The sequence below is a fragment of the Elephas maximus genome, chromosome 21 (assembly GCF_024166365.1).
Source record: "Elephas maximus indicus isolate mEleMax1 chromosome 21, mEleMax1 primary haplotype, whole genome shotgun sequence".
Lineage (NCBI taxonomy): Eukaryota > Metazoa > Chordata > Mammalia > Proboscidea > Elephantidae > Elephas > Elephas maximus.
The window spans coordinates 81,300,322-81,316,502 of NC_064839.1; the positions used below are offsets into that span (position 1 = coordinate 81,300,322).

Below are 16,181 nucleotides of genomic sequence, written 5' to 3' on the forward strand. Positions count from 1 at the left end.
TAGTGATGGGGTAGAAAAAATTTAAGACTGGTTGTCTAGCCTGAGCTGTATGACCTTGGGCAGGTTTTCCAGGCCTTGGTTTCCTTGTAGGTAAAAAAGGCATCAGACTAGTTAATATTTTGTTTTGTTATATTTTAGCCTCAGAATTTATCCAGTCCTATAAACCCTGGTGGTGCAGTGGTTAAAACACTGAGCTTGTAACTGAGAGGTCAGTGGTTCAAACCCACCAGTTGCTCCATGGGAGAAAGATGTAGGAATCTGCTTCCGTAAAGATTTTGCAGCCTTGGAAACCCTGTGGGCAGTTCTACTCTGTCCTGTAAAGTTGCTACGAGTCAGAATTGGCTCAAGCGCAATGGGTTTGGTTTCGGTTTATACTTTGTAGAGTTTTAGTTTATAATATATGTGTATTTTTGACAGTACACTTTTTTAGGATTGGATATTCTACTCTGTCCTATAGGGTCGCTATGAGTCGGAATCGACTTGATGGCAGTGGGTTTGGGTTTGGTTATCAAGATGTCCTTTAAATTTTGCCCCTTATGTGTAGTTTTGAACATTGTCTGAAAAGAGTAAGAAGTACACGTATGTTCAAGATTTCCTTGTAGTAGTTTGCCTGAAGAAGTGATCTCTAGAAAAGAAGCGTATGTGTCCAATGAAATGAAAATGTGAAAGAATGTTTAATATCTTTAGTAATCAAAAATACGTAAGGAAGAAAAATGGTTTTTCCCATTTGGAACTGACAAAGACTTAAAATGATCATTACACCCAGTACTGGAAATAATGCAGGGAAGCAAGCACTCTTCACATAGCGGAAGTAAGACTGTAAGTTGATTGGATATTTCTGGAGTCAAAAGCATGGATACAGAACAATTTTCTCATCAGAACTTGACTAAGAATTATTTTGGATTATATTTAAATGCCATTAAATATTCTTCTATAACTTCCTAAATTTCCTGTGTAGTTTATGGGACATGTCTGTCTTCATGTCTTATCCTTGGTTGAATGCATTACTCTGACTTTACTGTCAGAGATACATGCAGTTCCCCTGGTTTTGAAGTTTGGTTTGATTAGTGTGTCTACCTTAAGAACTCATTGTGACATATGTAGGATAAACTCAGGGATGAATTTTCCAATAAGCAAGTTGTCTTAGTCATCTAGTGCTGTTATAACTGAAATACCACAAGTGGATGGTTTCAACAAACAGAAGCCTATTCTCTCACAGCATAGTAGGCTAACCCAAAACCCAGCGTAGTAGGCTAGAAGTCCAAATTCAGGGCATCACCTCGGGGGAAGGCTTTCTGACTCTGTGGGCTCTGGAGAAGGTCCTTGTCATCAATCTTTGCTTGGTCTAGGAGCTTCTCAGCACAGGGACTGTGGGTCCAAAGGACACGCTATACTTCTGGTGCTTCTTTTTTGGTGGTATGAGGTTCCCCTGTCTCTCTGCTTGCTTCTCTCAAAAGAGATTGGCTTAAAACACAGTCTAATCTTGTAGATCTCATCCATACAACTGTCACTAATCCATCTCATTAATGTCGTAGTGATAGGATTTACAACACATAGGAAAATCACATCAGATGACAAAATGGTAGATAATCACACAATACTGGGAATCGTGGCCCAGCCAAATTGTTACACATATTTTGGGGTAACAACCCATGATGCAAGGTAAGCGTGGACTTACCTGTTTTTACTTACTAATCTGTAGTGGACAGTTTCACATGGGTTTCACTTTGATGTGGTATGGAGAAACCTATCTGAAATCGTTCACTATAGATTAGTAAGTAAGGACAAATAAGCCTGTGCTTGCCTCATTTATGGAGTCATCTACCCCGTCAGGTTGTAAATTTTAAAAGGGGCTTTGATTCTGTAGGAAGGTGCTATGAGGTTGGGAGAGAGACAGATGCCAGCCATACCTAGAAGCAGAATCTTTGATGTGGTGAAAAAATGTGAGATTGTTCACTACAGATTAGTAAGTAAGCACAAGTAAGCCCTTGCTTTCCTTCCTTATTGGATAATCTTCCCCTGGATAAACTGCTTAGTTGGTTATTTCCTTGATGTTAGGAGTTCCTGGGTGGCACAAACAGTGAAGTGCTTGAGTACTTGCCAAGAGTTAGGTGGTTCAAACCCACCTAGTTACACTTCAGAAGACAGGCCTGGTAGTCTGCCTTGAAAACCCTACGGAGCAATTCTGCTCTGTGTGCATGGGGTCGCCTTGAGTCAGCATTGACTTGACAGCTACTAACAACAACAACAACAGGAAGTCTTGGTACCAGCTTTTGTTTGTGTCTAACCCAGACTTCACCATGGCAGAGGTTGAAGTGACTTATCTTTTACAGGCGACTGGAACAAGTACTTTGCCAGGATGATCATCTCAGACCTCACTGTGTGTGGGATTTCGATGGAACTGGTGATGGTGAGCATGTGCTAGTAGAGGGCTAATTCTCTTGTAGCCAAACAAATTGAGCCATGATTTTATTCAGATTGTCAGCCTTAGGTGTTGGTAGTACTGGACTTGGAGAGTGGCACTAGTCCAGATGATATAGGGAGGTAGGGATATGATTGCCGGGACCTAGAATCAGTCACAAAGTAGATGACGGCATGCCTTTTCTGCCTGACAAGTGCTCTCAGCCCAAGCCAGTAACTCCTCATTTGTTCATCTTAGGCAAGAGCCCACCATAGTTCTTGTGTGAAGTATTTGCAGGGGTCTTACTTACTTTGTCTTGACTTAAAACAGAGTGGTCTGAAGAGATATAAGCTACCTCAGGAACCCTGGTGATCTGTGCGCTTAAGGGTTTGGACTAGCACTTTCTGTAGCTGATGTGGGCTGGGGGGATGTGGGTGTGGACTCAGGGTCAACAGAGCCACCAGCTTTGTCAAGCCTTCCTTGGGTGATCTGTCAGGTTAGCATTCTCTGTTGTTTGGCTTCTGAGAAGTCTTAAAGGGGAGATGGAGGTAATTCAGGGTCCTTGGGAGTTCTTCCCTGGCTTAGGTACCACGGGTCTGCAGGATGATGCTTGAAGCTGCTTTTCTGGAACCATTTGGGACAGGGTCACTTGGGATTTCAGTGCATGAGGGCAGCATACAGTCTGGGTGAATATTGGACCTTTCTAGGTTTCTGTCTGTGTAAGAGGGTGGTGCTCTGGGTGGTGAATGGCCTATGTTCATTATCGCATTGTTGTGGGAGAAGACTCTGTGCCAGCAGGAGTGGCAGCCAGCTGTGGTCTGGGAAGTGAGCCAGTGAGGTCCAAAGTTGAACCTACCCAGCAGAGCAGCTGAAGGAGCTGGAGTGACAGGGAAGGAGAGAGAGGTAAACCACGATCAGAAAATGAGATCACTGATCATGAGAGGATGCTGCGTGCACGTATACTGTTTTCTAGACCAGTGATTCTCAAACTTAAATGTTCATAAACACCTCAAGAGATTATTAATAATTTTCTGGACTCATCCCAGAGATTCTGGTTTTTTAAGTCAAGCTGTGGTCCATACCATGAATTTGCGTTTCTGACAAACTCTTAACCCAGTAACCCATTGCCATCGAGTGGATTCCGACTCATAGCGACCAGAGTAGAACTGCCCCATAGAGTTTCCAAGGAGCGCCTGGTAGGTTCAAACTGCTGACACTTTGGTTAGCAGCTGTAGCACTTAACCGCTCTCACAAACCTAAGGTATTATAATGTGTATTTTCTGTCTGAGGATATGGAGGACCAGAGACATTAAGTAATTTGCCCACTCTTTGGTGATGTCAGTGCTGCTAGTCTTGGAATCACACTTTAAGAACCACTGTTCTAGATCTACGGGGTCCCTGCATGGTGCAAATGGCTAACACTCTCAGCTGCTAACCGAAAGGTTGGTGGTTCAAGTCCACCCAGAGGCGTCTCAGAAGAAAGGCCTGGTTTCTTCTACTTCCAAAAAATCGGCCATTGAGAACCCTTTGGAGCACAGTTCTACTCTGACAAACACATGGGGTTACTGTGAGTCAGAATCAACTCGAAGGCAGCTGGTACTGGTATTCTAGATCTATGGTGCACCCCAACAGAACTGTTCTAAGGCTATCTCCCAATCTCAACACTTCTGAAAATGAAAGAGAAGGAAAGAGGAATTTTTGAACTCTTGTCCTAACCCAGATGCTTATATACCTATTAAGAAACCCAAACAAACCAGTTACTGTCAAGTGGATTTTGACTCACGGAAGCCCCATGTGTTGTAAAGCAGAACTGTGCTCCATAGGGCTTTCAAGGCTGCGTCCTTTTGGAAGCAGATCACCTGACCTTTTTCCGGGGCACCACCAGGTGAATTCAAACCTCCAACCTTTTGCATCACCCAGGACTCCTTATATACGTGTGCCTTGCATGTTGCCGTTGAGTTGATTCCAACTCGTAGTGACCCTATAGCAGTGCCTGGTGGATTTGAACTGTCGACCTTTTGGTTAGCAGCTACAACACTTAACCACTATGCCACCAGGGTATATGTGTAGTGTCATTTGATCCTCACAAACCTAAAGTATTATAATCTGCATTTTCCATCTGAGGACATGGTGGACCGGAGACACTAAGTAATTTGCCCAAAACTACACAGCTGGTCAGTGTTATGACAGTTTTTATTGAGTTAATGCCAAGTCCTTATTGTAACTCTTAAATTATTTTCCTTACAAATCACTTCAAAACAGGTAAATTTTGGGCAACCGAGAGAGCCTTCACATCCATCTTGGGTAAGGAGTGCTCAGACGATTCCGGTGCCAGTGCTGGTTTCTACATTCAGCAGGGCCTGAAATGTGGCAGTTGTACCAATTTTAGAGACTTGTAATTGGTAAAACTCCTTTAACTTTTTGCTTAAAAATGTAAGAAGATGATATTGAAAAATACTGAAATTTTAAAAGTTTAAGATCAAGCTGAAAATGGAACAGAAATTTCTGGCTTGTTTAGGATTTAGGTTTAGATTTTGTTTTTTGTAGGAGGTGTTATTGAGTGGCGTTAAGATAAGAGATTGTCCAGATAATTTTCTTTTTAAGTTTAGTATTTGGAAACATCGTAAAGACAAACATAAAAGCGTATCAAGGCAAATAAAAGACAACAAAGTGAAACACGCTTTTTCCCTGGCAGAGCGTGCATTTGCACGTGCTAATATATCTCATTCTGCTTTATTGTCCCATAGGAATGGGAACAGTCTGGTAAAATAAACGCTTAGAGTGATTGTACTGAATAATCCTTTTGTTTTGAGTAGTTAAAAATAAGTAAAAGTAGGTTTAAGACATTTTAGGAGTCTGTGAAATTAGAGCGCTGTAGTTAGCTGATCTTACCGAAACCGCCCTTAAACTCTGGTTTACCTCCCCGAGTACAAAAGATGTCTGAATATGTGCGGTTGTGGCTCTCTCACAGCACTTTAGACACGTACAGACTTCCACTCAGATAAAAATACAAAACAGTAGTTTCTGCATATAAATCGCTACTGAAGAATACTGTTAAAAACAAGCACAAAGAACCCTTTAAGGATTAGTCTGGTGATGTTATTAGACCATATTTATATCATTGCTAATAAATACTGATATTTAATAAACTTTGATTAGGAAGCATGTTTAACATTATTTGAATTAGATCTAGAGCTTAGATTTTAACTGTTTTCATTATACTGCTTCTGTATTTTGCAATTTCAACATTACTTAAAGAGTATTTAGATACCGCTCTGATTTTCTTTCTAAGACTTAGTTTACGAGAGGCTCTCTGTGCTCGTACCCCACCACCTTCTCCATTTCTCTGCTCAGATTAAAAATGGCTCCTTCTCCAAAGATAAAGACTGAGGATTTCAGGGAATAATGGTATGTCTTTGCTCCTTCATGTGTATTACTGTTGTAGCTCCTAGCTCATAACATAATTATTCATGTTGCTATGCAGCTTTCACTCCCAAGTCTAAACACTTGCTTCAAAACCCCAAAATCAAACTTGTTGCCAGTGAGTTGATTCCAACTCATAACGACCTTACAGGACAGAGTAGAACCGCCCCATAGGGTTTCCAAGGAGCAGCTTGTGAATTCAAACTGCCGACCTATTGGTTAGCAGCCAAGCTCTTAATTCAGCTTGGAACTCCTAGACTAAGTTTCCTTTCCCCCAAACCAGAGTGTCCCAAGTGAAGTAGAAAAAAAGCATCTGAAAAGGATTTAGTATAGGTAAGCAATTAAGAATGGACCCACGAAACCTTCTCAGTTCCACATTAAGGGTAAGAGATTAGTTTTTAAGGAAGGGTAGGGCAGACACAAACCTTCAGGGGGCCTCAGGCATTGTAGATCATGGTGAGTATAACTCAGAATAAAGAGTACTAAACAGTGAAGTAACTGTAAGGTCCTACTCAGGAGCCCTGGTGGCACAACAGTTAAGTGTTTGGCTGCTAACTGAAAGGCTGGTGGTTTGAACCCACCCAGCAGCTCTGAGAGAGAAAGACCTGTCCTGTGGGGTCACCGTGAGTCAAGATGGATTCCATGGTACGCAAGAACAAGGACCACTCAGAGTTCTGACTTTTCTTACAATGTCCTCTTCAGTTTCTTTCTTTGGAAATATCAAATACAAAATTAATTAAAAAAAATTGGGGCAGGGGCAGGAGGGGAGAGTCCTACTTGCTAACCCTCTAAGCACATGCTTAGTCTGCCTAATGGGTAATCCAGCACTGTCTTAAGAATTTCATTCTTCTTTTTTAAACCGTTTTTGTTGCTTAACATGCAGAAAACTGCATAAGACAAATTTGCTTAATGAGTTGTTATAAGGTGAATGCTCTTGTAACATAACTTAGACATGAGAACTTGATTAGTCACCCTGGAACCTTCTATGGTCCCTGCTCATAAAAGTAATTATCCTGACCCTTATGATAGTCACTTCCTTGCTTTTCTTTATGGGTATATGCTTGAGTACATGATTTCTTTGAGTCATTCTAGCGAATTAAACCCAAGGGAGTGGTGGGAATCCCCAGGCCAGCACTGAGGAGAATCCTGGGGACCCCCAAGTTTACAGCTGGCATTCTGATGCGGCAGTGGGAAGGCTGTGAATTTTTCGCTAGCAGATCAGAAGTGTGGGTGTCATTTGTTGGGACTCCTAACCTTGGGGCTGGTGTCTGAAGTCCGTGGCCGACGTGGAGTCTGGCAGACAGTGTCCTTTACCTTGTGAGGTCTGACCTAGCTCAGGAGGTTAGGGTCAGAGGAGAATGTGCCGTCCGTGTAAGCTGGCGTCAGAATGCAAGTGGGACAGAATTGATAATAATCTGATTTGATTTTTTCCAAGTATATCAAATAATTCTAAGTGGAAAGATTATTTGAAATTTAAAAGGCAGGAATGTAATCTGTCCTCCTTTCTCTTACGAGAAAGAAAAGGATTTAACATTTATTCTTCCTCTGGGTTTGGCATTTTACGTATATTTTTTCATCTTCAGAATAACTTTAGAGTATTGGTCTGATTTCTACCCATTTAATAAGTGAGTGAACCGAAGTGTACCTGAGGTCACAGAGCTGAAAAATGAAAGAGCTGTGATTCAGAGTGCTTCAAAGCCTAGACTTACTCCTCTGTGCTTCACTGCCCCTCAACAAAAAGAATATGAAGACTGAGTCATATACAGGTAGTCCCTGACTTGTAGTGTATCCAAGTTATGACGGACCATATTTAACCACTGTCCATTTTTTTTATGATTTGTAAATTTTTTTATGTATGTATGATTGTACTAAAATATATCTGTAAGTTTCATGTAATGTCTCAACCCCCAAGACAAATAAAGATCGGATTTATAAACATACTGATAATAAAAGGTAATAATAATGAAAACAAAAACAAGATGTTTTACTTACATCAGAACCAACTTACAGTGGAGCCATCAAAATGGAACCATGTCCTAAGTCAGGGACTACATGTACTATTTATTCATGTCGTAACCTGGCTGAAATATTCTATTTAATTTATGTTAATTTGGATTTAAAAGACAGTGTAGGTCAAATTAAAAAAAAAAAAATTTTTTTTTGACCATAAAATAGTTAAGCATTAAGATGTGTACTTATTTAAAAATTATTAGTGTTCCTAATGAAAAATATTCCTATTATATTAATGTGTTTTTTGATTAACAATTGAAGTGTCAGTTTTTAGTAATTATTGTTGTTGATTCCAACTCATAGCGATCCTATGTACAAAAGGACGAAACAGCCAGGTCCAGCACCATCCTCACAGTCGTTGCTATGTTTGAGCCTGTTGTTGGAGACACTGTGTTAAGACATCTCATTGAGGGTCTTCCTCTTTTTTGCTGATCCTCTGCTTTACCAAGCATGATACCTTTCTTCAGGGACTGGTCTCTCTTGATAACAGGTCCCTTATAAGGAACATTGTGGCTGAATTTCTTCCAAGACAGATGTGTTCATTCTGCTGACAGTTCATGGTGTATTCAATATCGTTCACCAACACCATAATTCAAAGGCACCAATTTGTCTTTGGTCCTCCTTATTCATTGTCCAGCTTTCATAGGCATTTGAGGTGATTGAAAATACCATGGCTTGGGTCATGAGCACCTTAGCCCTCAAAGTGACGTCTTTGCTTTTTAACACTTTAAAGAGGTCTTTGCAACAGATTTGGGCAATGTAATATGTCATTTAATTTCTTGACTGCTGTTGATTGTAGACCCAAGTAAAATGAAATCATTGGCAACTTCAGTATTTCCTCAGTTTATCATAACGTTGCTTATTGGTCCAATTGTGAGGATTTTTTTTTCTTTATTTGGAGGTGCAGTCCATACTGAAGGCTGTTGTCTTTGTTCTTCATTGTAAGTGCTTCAAGTCCTCTTTACTTTGAGCAAGCAGAGTTGTGTCATTTGCATGTCCCAGGTTATTAATGAGTCTTCCTCCAATCCTGATGCCACATTCATTATATACTTCGGGTTCTCCAATTATTTGCTCAGCATGCAGATGCGAATAAGTATGGTGAAAGGATGCAACCCTAATACACACCTTTCTTGATTTTAAACCTCGCAGTATCCCCTTGTCCTGTTTGAATGACTGCCCCTTGGTCTATGTACAGGTTCCTCATGAGCACGATAAACTCTATCCATGTGTTCTTGACTAATAACTTTATTATACACATATGATCAAAAGTAACATTTTTGGACTATTGAATGAGTGTGAATGAGGCAGAAAGTCATTTCTTGAAATGCCATGAGACAGGTGGTGGTATATGTGAGGGTGTGCTATGCCACAAGTTTTTTGCATAATTTCATCATTTCTGTGTGTTATATGTGTGTGTGCCTATTATTTGTGTGGGTATGCTATTTGTGGAGAAAATACAGTAGATAGATAATTGATATTCAAACAAAAATGAAAAAGCAAAACTTTTCATAGGGCTTCCATTCTTTCTTTTACCTGCCTCTCTGTCTATATCTAGTTATATAGCTAAAGGAAGTTGTAAGGAGAGTCTTCATGGTGTGCGTGGGTTGAGGATCAGCAGAAAAAGTGCTAGGGGCCAGCATGGGCATGGTGGCTTGTTTTGATGGAAGGGAGATTAGAGAAAAAGTTTGGAAAAGAAGCAAAGTTTAGATTATAGGACACCTTGGATATTGAGGGAAAGATATTTGAGCCTGATGTTTTATAAGTACCTCTTGAAAGGTTTTGATAGAGAGATATGGAATGACAAGGGTATTTTAGAACTAAGCACCTGGTAGCATGTAGCTGGAGAGATTGAAAGGGAGAGCGATTGGAGGGAAGAAGATTAGTTTGGACAGTACAATAAAGATCTCCACCCTTGTCTGTCAGTTTGGCGTAAAGTGGTAGCTTGCGTGTTGGCTATGATGCTGGAAGCTATGCCACTGGTATTTCAAATACCAGGAGAATCACCAATGGTGGACAGGTTCCAGCAGAGTTTGCAGATTAAGACAGATTAGAAAGAAGGACCTGGCGATTTACTTCTGAAAAGAATGGCCAGTTAAAACTTTATGAATAGCAGTAGAACGTTGTCTGATATAGTGCCAGAAGATGAGCCACTCAGGTTGGAAGACACTCGAAATATGACTGGGAAAGAGCTGTTTCTTCAAAGTAGAATTGACCTTAATCACGTGAATGGAGTAAAGCTTCGTTTGCTGATGTGGCATGACTTGAAATGAGACGATACAGCACACGTATCTATTAATAATCAAAATTGAATGTACAAAGTATGAATCTAGGAAAACTGGACTGGTATTAGTCATTTTCAGTTGGACAATCATATGATCTACTATGTCGAGAATGACAGCTTGAAAAGGAATGGTGTCACATTCATCGTCAAAAAGAACATTTCATGATCTATCCCGAAATATCCTGTTACTCTCAGTGATAGGATAATATCCATACGCCTACAAGGAAGACCAGTTAGTACAGCTATTGTTCAAATTTATGTACCAACCGCTAACGTCAAAGGTGTGGGCATTGAAGATTTTTACCAACTTCTGCAACCTGAAATTGACCAGACATTCATTGATAATTATTGGTGATTGGTATTTGAAATTTGGAGACAAGAAGGATTGGTAGCTGGAAACTACGGCCATGGTGATAGAAATGATGCCAGAGATCGCATGACAGGATTTTGCAACACCAATGATTTTTTCATTGCAGATACCTTTTTTCAACAACATAAATGGCGACTGTACATGTGAACCTTGCCACACTGAATACGCAGGAATTGAATTGACCACATCCTTGGAAAGAGACTATGGAGAACCTCAATATCATCAGTCAGAACGAGGCAGGCATTGACTGTGGAACAGTTAATTGCTCATATACAAGTTCAAGTTGAAGCTGAAGAAAATTAGAACAAGTCCACGTGAGCCAAAATACAATATTGAGTATATCCCACCTGAATTTAGAGACCATCTCAAGAAGAGATTCAATGCATTGAACACTAATGACTGACGAACAGTCAATTTGTGGGATGACATCAAGGGCATCATACATATAGAAAGCAAGAGGTCATTAAAAAGACAGGGAAGAAAAAACAGACCAAAATGGATGTCAGAAGATGCTCTGGAATTTGCTCTAGAGTACAGAGTAGTTAAAGTGAAAAGAAGAAATGATGAAATAAAAGAGCAGAACAAAAGATTTCAAAGGGTGACATGAGAAGACAAAGAATCATAATGACATATGCAAAGATCTGGTGTTAGAAAACCAAAAAGGAAGAACATGCTTGGCATTTCTCAAGGTGAAAAAACTGAAGAGAATATTCAAGCCTCAAGTTGCGGTATTGAAGGATTCTATGGGTTTGGGTGGGTATGGACAAGATATTGAATGACACAGGAAGCATGAAAAGAAGATGGAAGGAATGCACAGAATCACTGTACCAAAACAAATTGGTTGATATTCAGCCATTTCAGGAGGTAGCATATGATCAAAAGCTGATTATACTGAAGGAAGAAGTCCAACCTGCACTGAAGCCATTGGTGAAAAACAAGGCTCCAAGAATTGTTGGAATACCAATTGAGATGTTTCAAAAAATAGATGCAATGTTGGAAGTGTGTACTCATCTATGCCAAGAAGTTTGGAGGGCAGCTACCTGGCCAGCTGACTGGAAGAGCTCCATATTTTTGCCTATTCCAAAGAAAGGTGATGCAACAGAGTGCAGAAATTATCAAACAATGTCATTAATATCACACCCAAGTAAAATTTTGCTGAAGATCATTCAAAAGCAGTTGTGCTAACACATCCGCAGGGAGCTGCCAGACATTCAAGTCAGATTCAGGAGGACATGGAATATGGAATAGTATTGCCAGTGTCACTTGTATCTTGGCTGAACGCAGAGAATAACGGAAAGATGTTTACCTGTCTTTTATTGATTATGCAAAAGCATTTGAGTGTATCATAACACATTATGGATAGTGTTGTGAAGAATGGGAATTCCAGAATACTTAATTGTGCTCATGCTAGACCTGTACATAGACCAGGAGGCAGTCATTCGAACTGAACAAGGGGATACTCTGAGGTTTAAAATCAGGAAAGGTGTGTGTCAGGGTTGTATCCATTTACCATATTTGTTCAATCTGTATGCTCAGCAGATAACCTGAGAAGCTGGATTATATGAAGAATAAGGTCGCATCAGGACTGGAGGAAGACCCATTAACAACTGGTGATACGCAGATAACACAGCCTTGTTTGCTGGAAGTGAAGAGGACTGAAAGCACTTACTCATGAATATCAAAGACTTTGGTTTTCAGTATTAACTGCACGTCAACATAAAACAGTCCTTACAATTGGACCAATAAGCCATATCACGATAAATGAAGAAAAGATCGAAGTTGTCAAGGATTTCATTTTCTTTGGATCCACAATTAATGCTCATGGAAGCAGCAGACAGGAAATCAAAGGATGTATTGCATCAGGCAAATCTGATCCAGAAGACCTCTTAAAAGTGTTAAAATTCGAAGATGTCACTTTGAAGTCTAAGATGCGCCTGACCCAAGCCATGGTATTTTCAATCGCCTCATTTGCGTGTGAAATGTAAACAATGAATAAGGAAGCTAGAAGAAGAATTGATAATGCAAGACCTTTGTATGCATTATGGTATGGGCAAAGAATATTGAATATACCATCAACTTGCAGAAAAATGAACAAATATGTCTTGGAGGATGCACCATCAGAATGCTCCTTAGAAATGAGGATGGTGAGAGTTTGTCTCACATACTTTGGACATGTTTTCAAGAGGGTCCAGTCAGTGGAGAAGGGCATCATGTTTGATAAAAGCAGAGGGTCGGTGAAAAAGAGGAAGACCCTCGACGAGATGGATTTACACAGTACCTGTAACGATGGTCTGAAATACAGCAACGACTTTGAAGATGGCACAGTACAGGGCAGTGTTTCATTCTGTTGTATATAGGATAGCTATGAAGTGGAACCAACTCCACTGCATGTAACAACAACAACAATGATCTATGGATAATAAAAGCCTGGGGTAGAGTGTTGATATTGGAGTGAAGTTGTATAAGAGTTACTCCATAATTCTTTCCTCTCTTAACATTTGGTTGGACATAGGTATATACTTGAAAGTAATAAGGTGTATTTTAGTAAAATATCATATAAACTTTTCACTTGGTCCACCTTTCTCTGTATGGATTTAAAAAAAAAAAATTTGTATGGATACCTGCTGCTAATACACACAATCGACTACAGAATCATTGACTCAAGTGCACTTAAGGAGAGGCTGCAAGGATTTTTCTCTGTCCCACCTGCCAAGGTTGGTGGTTTTAAATTAGAATTTTTCAGCCCATATTATGGACCCGGATAACTTTTCAGTTTTATTATTTTAATTTCTGATTCCCATGTTTAAGCTAATGAGACAATGTTATTTCTGGATTTCCAATTCCCTAGTGCTCTGTGTTCTTTAATTATATTCCTATCTACTCTGCATTAGCCCTCTTGTTCTCAGTGAACCAGTTAAAAACTTGACCAGAAAGTACACATTGGAAGAGTAGGCAGAATTTATCTCTTTCTCTTTTACTTGATGTTTTGAAATAACTTTATACTTACAGAATACTTGGAAAAAGAGTACAAAGGATTCCCATACACCCTTCACCCAAATTCATCAAGTGTTAACATTTTAACATTTACTAACTCACTGTCACAATTCTCATACATGAATTTTTGTTCTGAATGCTTTGAAAATGGCAGACACAATGCCCTTCACATCTGTAGTGGGTTGAAGACTTTTCCCCTAAAAGAGATTTCTCAGTCCTAGTTTTAGTGGAAAATATTTGAGTTTTCTTTTGGCATAGTGGTTAAGCGCTATGGTTGCTAACCAAAGGGTCAGCAGTTCGAATCCACCAGGCACTCCTTGGAAACTCTATGGGGCAATTCTGCTCTGTCCTATAGGGTTGCTATGAGTCAGAATCGACTTGACAGCACTGGGTTTGGTTTGGTTTCTCTAACAGATTTCCACCTTTCACAGATTCTGGCTTTTGTAGCTTTTACTATAGAAAGATTTATTTTAAGGAATTAGCTCACGTGATTGTGCATTTGAGGGGGATGGCAAATCAGAAATCTGTAGAGCAGGCCAGGAGATTGGAAACTAAGGTAAGAATTGATCTGAATCCAAAATCTATAGGGCAAGTCAGAAGGGTGGAAATTCATTCTTAAAGCAGAATCCCTCCTTTTCAAGGAATGTCACTATTTTCACTATTTTGCTCTTAAGGCCTTCATAAAGAAAACAAGAATCCTCACAACTGGACCAATAAGCCACATCACCATAAACAGAGAAAAGATTGAAGTTGTCAAGGATTTCGTTTTACTTGGATCCACAATCAACAGCCATGGAAGCAGCAGTCAAGAAATCAAAAGACGCGTTGCATTGGTCGAATCTGCTGCAAAGGACCTCTTCAAAGTGTTGAAGAGCAAAGATGTCACCCTGAAGACTAAGGTGCGCCTGACCCAAGCCATGGTATTTTCAACTGCATCATGTGCATGTGAAAGCTGGACAGTGATTAAGGAAGAGCAAAGAAGAACTGACGCCTTTGAATTGTGGTGTTGGCGAAGAATGTTGAATATACCATGGACTGCCAAAAGAACGAACAAATCTGTCTTAGAAGTACAGCCAGAATGCTCCTTAAAGGCAAGGATGGTGAGACTGAGTCTTACATACTTTGGACATGTTGTCAGGAGGGATCATTCCCTGGAGAAGGACATCATGCTTGGCAGAGTACAGGGTCAGTGGAAAAGAGGAAGACCCTCAACAAGGTGGGTTGACACAGTGGCTGCAACAATGAGCTCAAGCATAACAACGATTGTAAGGATGGCGCAGGACCAGGCAGTGTTTCGTTCTGTTGTGCATAGGGTTACTATGAGTCGGAACTGACTCGACAGCACCTAACAACAGCAACAACAAAAGCCTTCAATTAATTGGATGAGGTATATTTAGAATACTCTCCTTTACTTACAGTCTACTGATTGTAGGTGTTAATCACATCTACAAAATACCTTCACAGCAAAGTCTAAACTAGTGTTTGACCCAACAACTGAGATCTCTAGTCTAGTCAAATTGATATATAAAATTAACCATCTCAGGAGGGTATCTGAAATCCAACAACAACAACAAAAAAACCCAAACCCATTGCTGTTAAGTCGATTCCGACTCATAGTGACCCTATAGGGCAGAGGAGAGCTGCTCAGTAGGGTTTCCAAGGGTATAATCTTTATGGAACCAGCCTGCTACACCTTCCTCCCACAGAGAGGCCGGTGCATTCCAACCTCCAGGCTTTTCGTTACTAGTCAAGAACTTAACCATTGAGCCATCAGGGCTCATGGCAGTTGTGAATGAGTGTGGCATATATCACAGATGGTGAATGAGATAGCAGTTGTTGTTGTTAGGTGCCGTCAGGTCAGTTCCAACTCATGGTGACCCTATGCATCACAGAATGAAACATTGCCTGGTCCCGCACCATCCTTAAAATCGTTGTTATGATTGAGCCCACTGTTGGAGCCACTCTGTCAGTCTGTCTTGTTGAGGGTCTTCCTCTTTTCCACTGACCCTGTACTGTGCCAAGCATGAAGTCCTTCTCCAGGGACTCATCCCTCCTGACAACATGTCCAAAGAATGTAAGATGCAGTCTCGCCATCCTTGCTTCTAAGGAGCTATTCTGGTTTTACTTATTCCAAGACAGATTTGTTTGTTTGTTTTTTTGGCAGTCCACGGAATAGTCAATTTTCTTTGCCAGCAGCACAATTCAAAGGCGTCAGTTCTTTCTCGGTCTTCCTTATTGGTTGTCCAGCTTTAACGTGCATATGATGCAATTGAAAATATCATGGCTTAGGTCAGGTGCACCTCAGTCTTCAAGGTGACATCCCTGCTTTTCAACACTTTAAAGAGGTCCTTTGCAGCAGATTTGCCCAATGCATTGCGTCTTTTGATTTCTTGACTGCTGCATCCATGGGTGTTGATTGTGGATCCAAGTAAAATGAAATCCTTGACAACTTCAATCTTTTCTCCGTTTATGGTGATGTGGCTTATTGGTCCAGTTGTGAGGATTTTTGTTTTCTTTATGTTGAGGCGTAATCCATACTGACAGCTATTGTCTTTGATCTTCATCAATAAGTGCTTCAAGTCTTCACTTTCAGCAAGCAAGCTTGTGTCATCTGCATAATGCAGGCTGTTAATGAGTCTTCCTCCAATCCTGATGCCATGTTCTTCTTCATATAGTCCAGCTTCTTGGATTATTTGCTCAGC

At 40.3% G+C, this 16,181-nt stretch overlaps 1 protein-coding gene and 1 long non-coding RNA gene across 2 annotated transcripts in view; both read left to right on the forward strand.

Moving 5' to 3' along the window:
- WWC2 (WW and C2 domain containing 2) overlaps positions 1-16,181 on the forward strand; it is a 322,317-nt gene that overhangs the window by 109,348 nt on the left and 196,788 nt on the right. The window lies entirely within an intron of this gene.
- Positions 1-16,181, forward strand: part of LOC126065187 (uncharacterized) — a 62,316-nt gene continuing 46,135 nt past the window's right edge. The window contains exon 1 of the long non-coding RNA XR_007514750.1: positions 1-16,181. This exon is cut by the window's right edge and continues 22,938 nt beyond it. This is a non-coding gene — a long non-coding RNA (uncharacterized LOC126065187).